Raw genomic sequence first — 13,070 nt, 5'->3', positions numbered from 1 at the left:
CCATATAGGAAGCTGTTTTTGTCCCAGAAAGTTATATATCTGTAACTACTCTCTAAGTAATGTCAGGCACCTAGAGCATCCCAGTGTGAGCCCATCATAAATCCCAGGAGCCCTGGGTCAGCAAGTTACTGGCCTGGGTCACCTGGGATAGTTCTGTTGAGCAAAAGCTGGAGGTAAAACCAATCAACCTGCCAAATATGAACTGAGAATTGCTACTCTTAAGGTGGGTTTACTGACAGTGGGTGACACGATGGTGCGGAGGAGGAGGAAAGGCTAGAAATGGTGTGGAAAGTGTGGTGAGAGGCTTCAGAAGGCAGTGAGGGATTTCATCAGACTTAAAGACAGACTTATGGCAAACAGACACCAGTGTAATGATAGGGCAGTATTCATAATCTCAGCCTATGCCCCATAGCAGGGTTGTGATAGTGAGGAAAAGAATGCATTCAGACAGCAGTTGCAGGACCTACTAGATAAAGCAGGACAACATGAATTGGTGCTGATAATGTGTGACTTGACTGCGCATATTGGGACAGACAGGACAGGATATGAGGACTGCCTAGGTCCACATGGGTGGAGCAACATGAATATAGAAGGAGAAGCCATTCTAGACTTCTGTCTGCAAGTGACTTGATAGTAACCAACACATGATTCAGAAAGAGAGACAGATCACATACAAGAGTAGCCAACATGCAACTCAGGTAGACTTCCTACTAGTAAGAAAAAGGCACTGGGGTAGAATCCATGATTGCAAGGTCATCCCCATTGACTGTCTGCCACCACAATCAGCTGCAGGCAGTGGTCAGAGAAGGCTCTAAGGTCAACAGATACAAGGTGAAGACCACGAAGTTGACTGAAGAGAAAGTACAACAGTTCAAGGAATTACTCAGGGCTCTAGCTAGCATATTACTTAGGGCTCTAGCACCCAAGAAAAGGAGGAAATAGGTGGAGTTGAAGAAGAATGGCAGTGCCTCAAAACAACATGTGTTAGGACTACAGAACAGATATGTGGCTGAGCCAGTTATGGAAATAAGGTTCGTAAGGAAAGTTGGTGGAGGAATGCAGAAGTCCAGGAAGTGATCAAAAGAAAGAAGGAGTGCAAAAAAATATGGGAGATAGAAAAGATCGAACATGTTAGGAAGCAATACTGTTTGGCTAACAAAGAAGTTAATAAAGGAGCTGCAACAGCAAAGAATAGGGCATCGGAGGCACTCTACCAACTTCTGGAAAGTAACTCAGTAGGTGGTACAAAGAAACTATATCAAGTTGCAAGGCAAAGACAGAAATATAAAGAAGATAGTCAGACACCTCTCATAACGGATGCCAGCAACAACCTGCTCACCAGTCCACAGGACATCAAAGGCAAATGGAATGAGTATTTCCAGCAGCTTCTGAATGAAGAAAACCCCACAGAAGCTGTACTGCCCCAGAAACAGCCTACAATGAGACAAGAAGAGGAGCCCACTCTAGAAGAAGTAAGAATAGCACTAAGGAAAATGAAGTCAGGGACACCAGCAGGCTCAGATGAGATCACAGCAGATATGATAAAGATGCTGGGTGAGATTTATTTATTTATTTAATATTTGTTGACCAGGAAAGTCTAACTAGGACAAAGCCTCTTTTCAGTGGAGGCCCAGGGGGAAACACTCCAGACATATGTCTTAGGATTGTGGGAGGAAACAGGAGTACCCAGAGGAAACAGATGCGAATGCAGGTAGAACATGCAAACTGCACACAGAAGGCCCCCTACCAAGAATTGAACCAGAGAACCTCTTGCTGTGAGGCAACAATGTTAACTGCTGCACCACTGCACCACCCAGATAAGTGAGACATGGCTCATGAGGGTACACATAGCATTTTGGAGAGAAAGGTGTATCCCAGATGACTGAAGAATAAGCATACTAGTGCCAGTGTATAAGAACAAAGGGGACAGCCACAGCTGTGGGCAGTACAGAGGTATCAAACTGCTATCACATTGCATGAAAGATCTGGTGAGGGTGATTGATAAATGGATATGCAGAGTAGTAGAACGTAAGATGGGAGATGAGCAGTTTGATTCAGATTTGGATGCAGCACAACTGACCCGATGTTTGCAGTGACACAGATAGTTGAGGAAAAGCTAGAGATGAGGAAAGAGTCCAACTGGGCATTCCTAGACTTGGAAAAAGTATATGACAAGTTTACAAGAAAGCTGATCTGTGCACTACTGCAGTGATTCAAAGTCCCAGAAACACTGGTAGAATTATCACAGGCTATCTACAAGGACCTACTGACTCAAGCATGAATAGTGTTTGGCTTCACAGAGGGGTTTCCAGTGGTAGTCAGTGTACACCAGGGTTCAGCTCTGATCCCACTGCTGTTCATACTGGTAATGGACTACATTAGCAAACAGATTGGGGGGGGGGGCAGATTAACAATGTTACTGTATGCAGATAATGTGACATTACAGGCAGACTCTGAGAAAGAACTTCAGAAAAGGATAGGGGAATGGAATGCAAAACTGAAGGCACATTTTTTTATTTATTTTATTTATTTATTATTTTATTTAAGTTTGATGATCGGGGAAGTCCACTGGGCCAAGAAGAGCCCATTTTCAGTGGAGGCCTGGGGAGAAAAGTTCCACAATGATTGCAAGTTACATTTCACATGTTACAAAAGGACATAATTTATACAGCTAATTAAACATTTACAGATAAGCTCCATGATATTTGCAATTGGCTTGTCACAATGTTACAAAAATGAAGATACATAATTCAATACAGAAATTTCAACATTTACATAAAGTGAATATTTTTGCTATAAACTCAATTGTAGGTTTAACATTTCAAGATATATAGCTACTAGCCATTAGCAGGTTAGGAAGATATTATGCATGGAGAGAGTAATAGTATATTCGAGAATGGAGAGTATAGTACGATATATATTAGAGAGAAAATTAGTTTTTAGTAGGGGAGGGATTGTTTTGGGTGGGATGAAGTAATAGTAGAGGAAGTTGTATGAGTCAGTGCAAGGTGGAATGAGGTGGGGTTTAAGTTGGAGCATGGCAAGGGCATTCCCATTTGGAAGAAAGATGAGAGAGTAGCTAAGATTTGAAATTTGTATGGTTAGGTAGGTTGAGTTGGTGTGAGGGGAGAGAGTTCCACTGTTTGGCTAATGAGTGGGACAGCAGTAGATGGCCAGGAGGTTGTGCAGGTTTGTGGACCTGAAGGAGATTTTGGTTTTTGGATCTGAGTGAGCGGTTGGGAATTTAAGGTTTTAAGGAAGTAGCAAGAGCAGGGCAGTTGGCAGGTTTAAAGATGACAAAAAGAATAGCTGCAGAATAGCCAATAACAAGTCCACCTGTCCACAATAAAACGACTTTAATCGATCCAACAAACATAAACAGACTTTAAACAGAAGTGATAAGCGCTTTCGTCACTAGGACTTCAACAGATCTAGTGATACTACATACAAAAGGCTTTAAATACATCTTAGTACACCATCATATGACTGCCAATTAATTAATTATCATTTTGAAAATATATATAAAAAAAGTATATATATACAGGTTTGTATATTAAAATTGTTAAAACTATGAAACTGTAGTACAAATAAGTTTCCATATTAAAACACATGTACACATACACAAAAATACCCTTGCCTACCCAATGCGCTAATTATGAATTACAAAATACCAGCCCTGAATTTCAATTCAGGTTTAATGCTGATGTTTTCATTGAGCCCTGGATGTAAAATTGAATTTAATTTAAATTGCCATTTGGATTCTGCCCTCAACAATAAATTCTTCCAATCTCCCCCTCTTACATTTTTGGGCACAATCTCCAAAATAGCAAACTTAAAATTATGATTGGGGTGTGCCTTAATATGTTTGCTTAAAGCATTTTTATCATCATTCTTATGATGATAAAAATGCTTTAATTAATGCTTTAATTAAATGTTTTAATATGGAAACTTATTTGTACCACAGTTTCATAGTTTTAACAATTTCAGTATACAAACCTGTATATATATATACTTTTTTTATATATTTTTTTTAAATGATAATTAATTAATTGGCAGTCACATGATGTGTACTTAGATGTATTTAAAGCCTTTTGTATGTAGTATCACTAGATCTGTTGAAGTCCTAGTGACGAAAGCGCTTATCACGCCTGTTTAAAGTCTGTTTATGTTTGTTGGATCGATTAAAGTCGTTTTATTGTGGACAGGTGGACTTGTTATTGGCTATTCTGCAGCTATTCTTTTTGTTACCTGGTTGTTATTGCTGCTGGAGGTTTAAAGATGAGATTGTGGGCAAAGGTGAGTTGTAGGTAACTTTGGTAGTTGGGTAGTTCAAGCTTGGTGAGGGTGAGGATGGAATGTCAGTGGTAGGATAAGTTTTTTGAATTGGTTGCAAATTTGGAGATCTTGTGGTAGAAGGATTCAAGTTTGGACCAAAGGCCAAGATGGAGATTAGTGAAAAGAGGGGCACCATACATAAGGGAGGGGAGTAGAAAGGTGGATGCAAGAGTTTGACAGGTAGAGGGCTTAGGAATCGGTTGTGCCTGTAGAGGAGACCTAACTTTTGGTGGAGTTTCTTGATTGTGGAGTGGATATGGGTGTCAAACTTTAGTTCTTCATCAATAATGATGCCAAGAAGCTTGGTGTTGGCTACAATTTCAAGGACTCTGTATGGTGAATGTGGATTTGTCAATGGACTTTTTGGTAGGGGAAAGAAAAACATTAGTTTGGTTTTATTTGCATTTAGTGCCAAATGGTTAGACTGCATCCAGGTTTCTGTTTTGGAGAAGGCTAGTTGGTTTTTTGATAGGAGCTCAGAGGGGGAGAAGCCTGAGCAGATGATTGTTCAGTCATCTGCATATTGAATTATAGATGAGTCTGGGATGAATTGGTGAAAGTTGTTAATGAATAGGTTGAAGAGAAGAGGACCAAGAACAGAACCTTGTGGGACACATGTGGATGTGGGAAGGAAGGGGGTGGTTGAAGTTTTCCATTGGACAGCTTGTTGGTGGTTGGACAAGTAGATGGAAAACCAGGCAATGGTGGTGGGAGAGAGGTGTAGGGTGGAGAGTTGGGATATAAGTAGGGTGCGTGAGATGTTGTCAAAGCCTTTGACAGATCTGGGAATAGTGTGGATACGAACTTGCCTGAGTTGCATTCGAGGTTTATGGTTTCAAGAAAGGTAAGAAGGGCAGTCATGGTGCTGTGGCCAGGGTGGAAGCAGTGTTGGGCAGGGGAGAGGAGATTGTTTAGTGTTAGGTGTGCCATGAGTTGTGCTTGTATTGTTTTCTCTAGTATTTTAGAAAGAGGAAAAAGGATGGCAATAGGCCTGAAGTTGGTGGTATCAGTATTTTTGCCACCTTTGTGGAGGGGTATGATGAAAGCTTGGCACCAGATAGAAGGGACGTATGATTCTTGTATGGATCTATTTATAAGAATAGAGATGGCAATGCTGTCTGCAGATTGCTTGAGGAAGGTGGGTGGAAGGTTGTCAGGTGCATTGCGACAGGGTTTGAGTTTGAGGAGAAGTCTTTTTATAGTGTTTGTGGGGATGGGCTTGAGGTAGAAGGATGTGGAGAAAGGTTGATGATTGGGGTGGTGGTTGGGACAGGAGGGGTGTGGTGGAGGAGGGGGGTGGGAAGGAGGCTCATAGTTTAGCTACACAGTCTATGATGAATGAGTTGAGCTGGCTAGCTGTTTTAAGGCTGGAGAGGTTGGGGTGTGGGCAGGGGTTTTCTTTGTTGCCAGGATGCAGCATGGATGAGATGAAGTCCCAGAATTTTTGGGATTTGTTGAGTGCATGGACTGGAGTTTGGAGTAGTGGGCTTTGCTGTCTTTAATTATTAGTTTTTTTGTGGAGTTTCCTAGTTGCTTATACTCTCAGAGAGTGTTAGGCTTTTTAAGTTTTTGATATTGTTTCCATTTTTTGTCCCTTTGGTGCAAGGCTAGTTTAGTATCTTTTGATAACCATGGGCAGGGATTTGTTTTGATGTGTTTTGTTCAAGGGAGGGCTTACTGATTGAGAAGTGTTAGGAATGAGTGGTTAAAGTCGGAAATGGCATTATCTAGAGGCAGGGTTTTTAGGGGGAACCAGTCAGTATTCTTTAAGCATTCGGAGAAAGTTAGAGGGATTAAAGAGGAGAGGTTGCAGGCTTTGATGTAGTGGTGTTGTTTATGCAGTGAAGATGCGAGACAGTCAGTGAAGTCTTGTAGGTGATCACTAAGAGGATCATGTAATGTTCTGGATTTGGTGATAAGGTTTGGGTGAGTTGTTAGGATCCAGTCAATGATAGTACCAGAGGTACCATCTTTATTTGGTCTAGTTTGAGATTATATTAGTTGGGAGAATTTGTGCATGTTGATTGTGTGGGATGGGGATTCAGAGTTAATAGTATTCCAGCTGATGTTGGTATCACTGAGTATATAGGTTTCATTTTTTTATATTGAGCAAGAACCAGGACAGGATGTTTTCAAGAGTTTTGATATTATCACCATGGGGAATATAGAGGGCAGCAATACATATGGACTTGTGGTTGTTTATTTTTAGTAAACCTATTATAATTTCAGCATTGGCAAAGGTTGGCATTTTATTGGAGTAGGGAGTTATGGTATGGGAGGTGGGGTAGATTATTGTAACTCCACCGCCTTTTTTGTGGGAGGATGAACGTGAGTACAGATACGACAGTGATAATGACAACAAATGGCGAAATCAGAAGAAGCTGAGAATTGAGAAAGAAGGAAAGATAGTGGAACAAGTAAACAGCTTCAAGTATCTGGGAAGGTTGGTTGAGGAGATGGGAAGTCTGAATGAATATGTCAAAGCTGGAATCAGAGGAGCTGCAGCCAATTGGCCTAGAGTCTCAGGTAGAGACAATGACAGAAGAATGCCAAATAAGCTGTAAAGTAAGGTGTACAAGGCAGTAGTGTGACCATTACTACTGTATGGTACAGAAACATGGGCTGTAAAGGCAGAGCAGATGAAGAAACTAGAGGTGATGGAAATGAAATGCCTGAGAAGGGTGGTAGGATGCACACTGTGGGACAGACAAAGAAATGATGACATAAGAGCAGAAGCCAAAGTAGCTCCTGTTGCAGAAAAGCACAAAGAGAGCAGATTACAGTGGTCAGACATGCTGAAAAGCATAAGACAATGTTGTGAAGAAGATTTGGGACAGACAAGAAGATGGTAAGAAGAAATGAGGAAGTCCAGCAAAAAGGTGGATGGATTGTGTGAAAGAAGATCTGCGACAGTCAGGCATGAGTGTTGAAGAAGGAAGGAGTGTGGCACTGAATCGAGAGAGTTGACAACAGTTAACACGATACCCTGACCCCATGTAGAAAATGGGAAAAAGTGGCTGATGATGATGATGATGATTATTGGTCTGTAGCCAATGTGTTTGTGATTTGTCATATATGCATAGAACAAAAATCTATAAATATTATTCATTAAAAAACAGAGAGAAGACAATGCTGAAGGGTGAACACCTCTGAACAACCAGCAGAGGTAAGATGGACATAAAAGCTGCAATACATGAAAGCTGAGACTCACTGGAAAACTATTCACCACCCTGTGTCCCATTGCCATTGGATATGATTCAACAAGTCACTGGAAGAGGTTCTCCATTCAGTTGATTTGGGCAAGCTATCTATCTAGTGATATTCTCCTGTTGATAATTTCCTAAACAATGTCTGCCAGCTAAGGAAGGGAAACAAAGTTAACATTCAGAGCTTTCCTGCCAACAGAGAGAGAGAGAGAGAGAGAGAGAGACGCTGAGCGCTGAAAGGTCAATGCTAGGAAGAACAAAAAAAATAAATAACCACACTCTGGGATAAACAACACATCAAAGAACAAGTGGGATGTGGGAAGGTGCAGCCACTGTGGTAGTGATTTTTCACACATCTATGGTTATGGTATAATTATTTACACAACTGTACAATGTTCATCATATTGATCACTGTTGCAGTAGCCTTAGCTGCATGGGCAGATTAGCCTAACTTACTACATTTGGAAGGTGGAAGGAGAAAAGTCCAACAGACCTTGGAGAATGCTCCTTGCAAAGCATGATATATGCATACAGAATGAATCACGCTTATAGTGTTTTGTAAAAGTATGGATAGAGGAAACAGTTGCTGCTTCTAAAATACTTCTAGAATCCGACCATTTCCAAAAAGCCATAGATGAAGCCAAGGCCCTGGGTAGAGTGGACCTTGACCCTGCTTACAATAGTTTTGTTGTGATGAGTATATCAAATGGTAATAGTCTTAGAAAACCATATGGAAATAGTCTGTTTTGACACAGGTTGTCCCATCTTACCTTCACAAGAAAAGAAGAATTGATCTGAAGATCTGAAAGATTTTGTTCTGTCAAGGTAGTGCCTGAGTTGGCTGTGGACACCCAAGGTATGCTGTATTGTCTCTTCCTCAGTTTTGGATTCAGTAAAGAAAATGGGGAGGGGTGATAGTTTGTCTTAAAGTAATCCCAGATACCACTTTAGGCATAAAAGAAGGATTAGCTCTCAAAGAAACCCTGTTCCTGTGGAAAATTAGGTAGGGTTAAATCACCAGAAGAGTTTGTAACTCAGATACTGTTTTTGCAGAGTTCAGAGCAATCCCAAAAACTGTTTTACATGTTAACAGTCTCAAGTCAGCCAGATTATTAGGCTCAGATGGAGAAAGTGTTAGCTTCTCTAACACAACATTAAGATCCCAAGGAGGGGTCACCAGTTTTCTTGGAGGTTTCTTATGCAAAACCCCTTTCAAAGACATTTTGACATGAGAATGCGTTGAGACAGGAAAATCCATGGGCAGACATGTTGAAATGACCAGTAAATGAACCTTGATACAGGAGTAAGAAAGGCCATAGTGTAGTAACTCATACAAATATTATAAAACCAGTGAACAACTAATGGGTGCTGATTATATTTGTTGGCACCAACTAGAAAACCTTTTCCATTTGCTAGTAAATGATTTTCTAGTTGTAGGCTTTCTTGTCTCCATTAGCACCTGCTGTACATTTTGAGTAAATAGGTTTTAGAAGGAATTCACTTATTCCCCCCAGTACAATCCATTTCAGTGTGTACCTTTAACTCCCCTTGGTTGTGGCTTGAGCCTTTGAAAATGAAGTTATTACCTCACAGATCAAACAAATATTTGTATCTCTGGAACCATAAGTATTACTGACAAACTGTTACTGGCAAACTATTAAGGATAAATCAGTCTTTATATCAGTGGTATTCATTCAGTTTGATACTTTTAAACTGGATTTTATAAGCCAAAATAAAGGCAGTGAATATTAGTTTTGTGATTTTGTATAAACAGCTTATGATATTTCAGTAACCATTTAAGCAAGACACATTCTGCCAGAAAGATTTTACTCATACAGCTGTAAGCTTTCATATGAGGCTATGCAGTTCTGTCTGTGTTAGCTGAGTGTTGAGATATTTAGAGAAATATGAAAATTATTACAATACAAACAGTATACAAATAATATTCAATATCTCTTTAGCTGCAGTAGACAGAGGTCAAATGCCAATGTAATTATGTTTGCCATCATGTATGTTTTAAGATGAAATCATCTGGTACCTTATATGTAGCATGGTTTTAAAATGATTAAGGAAAATATGAACAAGCAATATCTGACACCTAGAGACATCAGTAGGAGGTAACTGCAGAGGTGCACTTGGCTTTCATGAGTTCAGACCTTATCATCCAGGCAATCAACTGAAGTTGACTAGTGTTAAGGTGTATCACTCTGTTCTTTTGTGAATAGGTAAAGTCTGTGAGGAATCTTGTGGTATTTGCCCCTGGCCATTTCCAAAAGAAGTGTCAACCATGGTTGCTGGGCCAAAAAGGTGTCACCACAATGATCCTGCAGGGGGGATTCTTTCTAGAAATCAGAGTTGTAGAAGCATACAATGTTCCCCCTGGACATTAGTGGAAAAGGTGCAAAATCATACAGGAACTTTCATGTCCAAGGAAAAGAAAAGGCATCTATCTTCCAGGCTTTCTTGTATGGAGTACTGGAGCAGAATCTTGCCAGCTGATTATTTAGAGAGGAGCCAAATCTTGAAGACCTCCCAATCAAGCTTCCATTTGAATGGGTCTTCTCTTGTCCCACTCAGCTTGTTTGCCACATAATTTTGCTCTGTCAGAATGTATGATGTCTGTAGAGTGAGATTAAACTGTGAAACTATATCCCAAGTTAACATGACTAGTCTGCAGAAGGGTCATGTCTTGATTCCCTTTTGCTTGTTGATGTATCACATGACAGTGGTATTGTGTGTAACAACTTGAAGAGGTCGTAGACACCAAAGGTGATTCAGAGAGTTGATTTTCTTGATCAGAGCACGTATCTCTTTTACGTTTAAGTGCTTGCATCTGTTGTTAGTATCTCGCACACCTTGCACTTTTATCCCTCCTGAAATTTCTCTCCAAGCAAAGTCCAATGTGTCTGTGGTAACTGACTGCTTTGAAAAGGGAGAGAGAAGAGGAGACCTGGATTTTGGAATACCTGTTACCTCCACCAAGTGATTTATCTTCTGACAAACCCCAGCGTTGGGATCTGAAAAGACAAGAGATGTTAGATCTAGGGCCAAAGAGACTTCAGATACCATTGTATTTTTCTTAGGTGGAGTTTTGCCAGGGGTATCATGAGAATCATAGAAGTCATGGAACCCAAGATTCTGAGGTATCCCCTTGCAGTGAGTGAAGTCTGAGAGGAAAATCCTAGAAATACATCAAGATACAGACCTATATTTTCCCATGGAAGAAAACCTCTAAACTGCGGTGTCTAGTTTACATCTCAGAAGCACAATCCTGTGAGAAGGAGTCAAGAAAGACTTTTAATGTTCTTTTGGAATCCCAGCTTGTGTAAGAGATGTCTCACCCAAGAGAAAGATTTCTGACACTTAGAAAAAGACTCTCCAGAGATACGCAAATTGTCTAAATGTGGAAAATTATGGCTACCCTGTAGCCTGTAATGAGCTGTAAGTGGAGCCAGGCACTTTGTGAACACTGTTGGTGCATGGGATAGTCCAAAGGGTAATGCAGAGAATTGATAATGTGATCCAGATGCAAAAAAATGTAAGAAACACCTAATACCTGGATTAATAGGAATTTGATAATAAGCATCTTACCAGAAAACCTGAATGAGGAAGATGAGGTAACAGGCAAGGGCACCCGCAGGTAGGTGCAAGGGGGGTGCACTTGCACCCCCCTGGAACCGTCTGGCCGAGAAATTAATTTAAATTAAATTTTTTTTTTTTAAAGGGCGTTCCTCTTTAAGAACGCCCTTTGCATCCCGTCCAGTCGCACAGATGCAACGGGTGTTTGCGACCTGTTTTCATCTTCTAGTGTCTGTGCGCATCTGATGGTTTACGTCATTTTCTTTCGCGCCTACTGGAAACTTGAATTCAAGAGGATTTTCGGACTGTGCAGATGAATGTAGAAGTGAAAGGTAGGTATGTGCGTGTGTGAGTTTAAGTGTTTAAGAGATGTGTGTGTGTAAGAAATAGGTAGGTAGGACTCGGAGTCTGTGGGTGTAAGAAGTAGGTAGAAGTGTGTATGTGTGTATGTAAGAAATAGGTAGGTAAAGGCAGGTTTGTGAATGTGTGTTTTAAGTGTGTAGAGTATCTATGCTTAGTATGCTGTGTATGCTGACAGATGAAAGTGCTTAACTCGTGGATGTTTTATTCTTTTGTTACTTTGAATTAAAGTTTTTTTTACTCTTCGAGCTGTGCTGAAGTTCATCCAGCCCTGTACCAGTTTTACGTTAGTGGTTTTCTTCTGTGGTTTTATAGTTGTTCGTGGAGCTATTGGTTGTTTTACTGGTATGGCAGGAAGTGGAGACAAGACACAAGCCTCATTGAAGAGTGATGATGTGCAAACGCTACGCGCTGAGGTCAAAGCATTGCAGTCTGAAGTCAATAGGCTTATTGACTTAGTTAGCGGTATTGTGGAAGCACCGAAGCAGGCAGCTGAGTTGGAATGCACCTCCTCTGTGAAACGCACACTTGCTAAACACTCTAATGTTCTTCCTACTGAAGTCCCTGCAGTTATTGACATCAGTACGCAGATGGACATTCCGAATTGACAGGCTCATGGGGAACAACGAGGTATACGATCCATGCAGGACTCATTGGATTATGGTACAGGATTTCCAACAGTAATCCGTCACCGACCAATGAATTTACTTTCGATTTCAGTTTATTCCACATTTGGGACGAAGCTGAGTGCACCGGGGCTAGACCCAAGAGCCGACAACCAGCTAAAACATATTCAGCGATCACCAGGACACAGAACAAACTGTTTAAAGGTACTGTTAATAGCAAAACGGTTTCGAGCCCATGCCTTGAAACTAAATGACAGCTGGGAAATGAAGTTAATAACTTTAAAGATGTTGCACATTTTAGTACTGATGTTATGGATCTATTTATGTGTGATGAATTTGATTTTGATAATATAGAGCATAATATTCAAGTTAATGAAAGACGTTTGAGTAGTTCAAACAATCCCTTGAAAGAAATGATATTTAATTTAGGTAAAAAATTACTACAGATTAAGAGCATTAAGATAGATAATGCCTATTTAGCAAAATGTATAAATATACAAATATTACCCAAAGGGCTTAGATTTTTTAAGCTACCCGTGGGTGTTGATTATAACGATGGTGTGATCGATGAATTTAACAATATGTTTGATGGGTTTGGGTATCTATATATGAAATTATTAATCAAATTAAATGATGGAAAATTATCCACCTTAGTTAGAGAAGTGGAAGGCTTAAATGAAGATATTTTAAAGCATATTGACTTTAAATTATGGAGGGATTTGTATAATAAGCAATTTCAAACGGCTGAAAATAAAGCTTACATTATTTATCAGAGAAAAAATAAGAAGATACAGCGTGACATCGAACAGTATCAAGGTAAAAGAGCATATGTATGGCCACATGATAAAAAAAAATGTGCAAAAAGAGAGACACAGTAGTTATAGGCATACATTAAGGAATGTGGAAAGAGATGAACATTTTCAAGGGGGCAGATTTTTTCCAGCACCAAAGAGGCAGTTCACTC

General features: G+C 40.2%; 1 protein-coding gene across 1 annotated transcript in view; it reads left to right on the top strand.

Annotated features, from left to right (window-relative positions):
• LOC122808663 (CD209 antigen-like protein E) overlaps positions 1-13,070 on the top strand; it is a gene marked incomplete at its 3' end in the record, with an annotated part of 466,626 nt that overhangs the window by 204,452 nt on the left and 249,104 nt on the right.

This window comes from Protopterus annectens, chromosome 8.part0 (genome assembly GCF_019279795.1).
Source record: "Protopterus annectens isolate FY-2018-M chromosome 8.part0, PAN1.0, whole genome shotgun sequence".
Taxonomy (NCBI): Eukaryota; Metazoa; Chordata; order Ceratodontiformes; family Protopteridae; genus Protopterus; species Protopterus annectens.
This window is presented reverse-complemented; position numbering and strand designations above follow the sequence as displayed.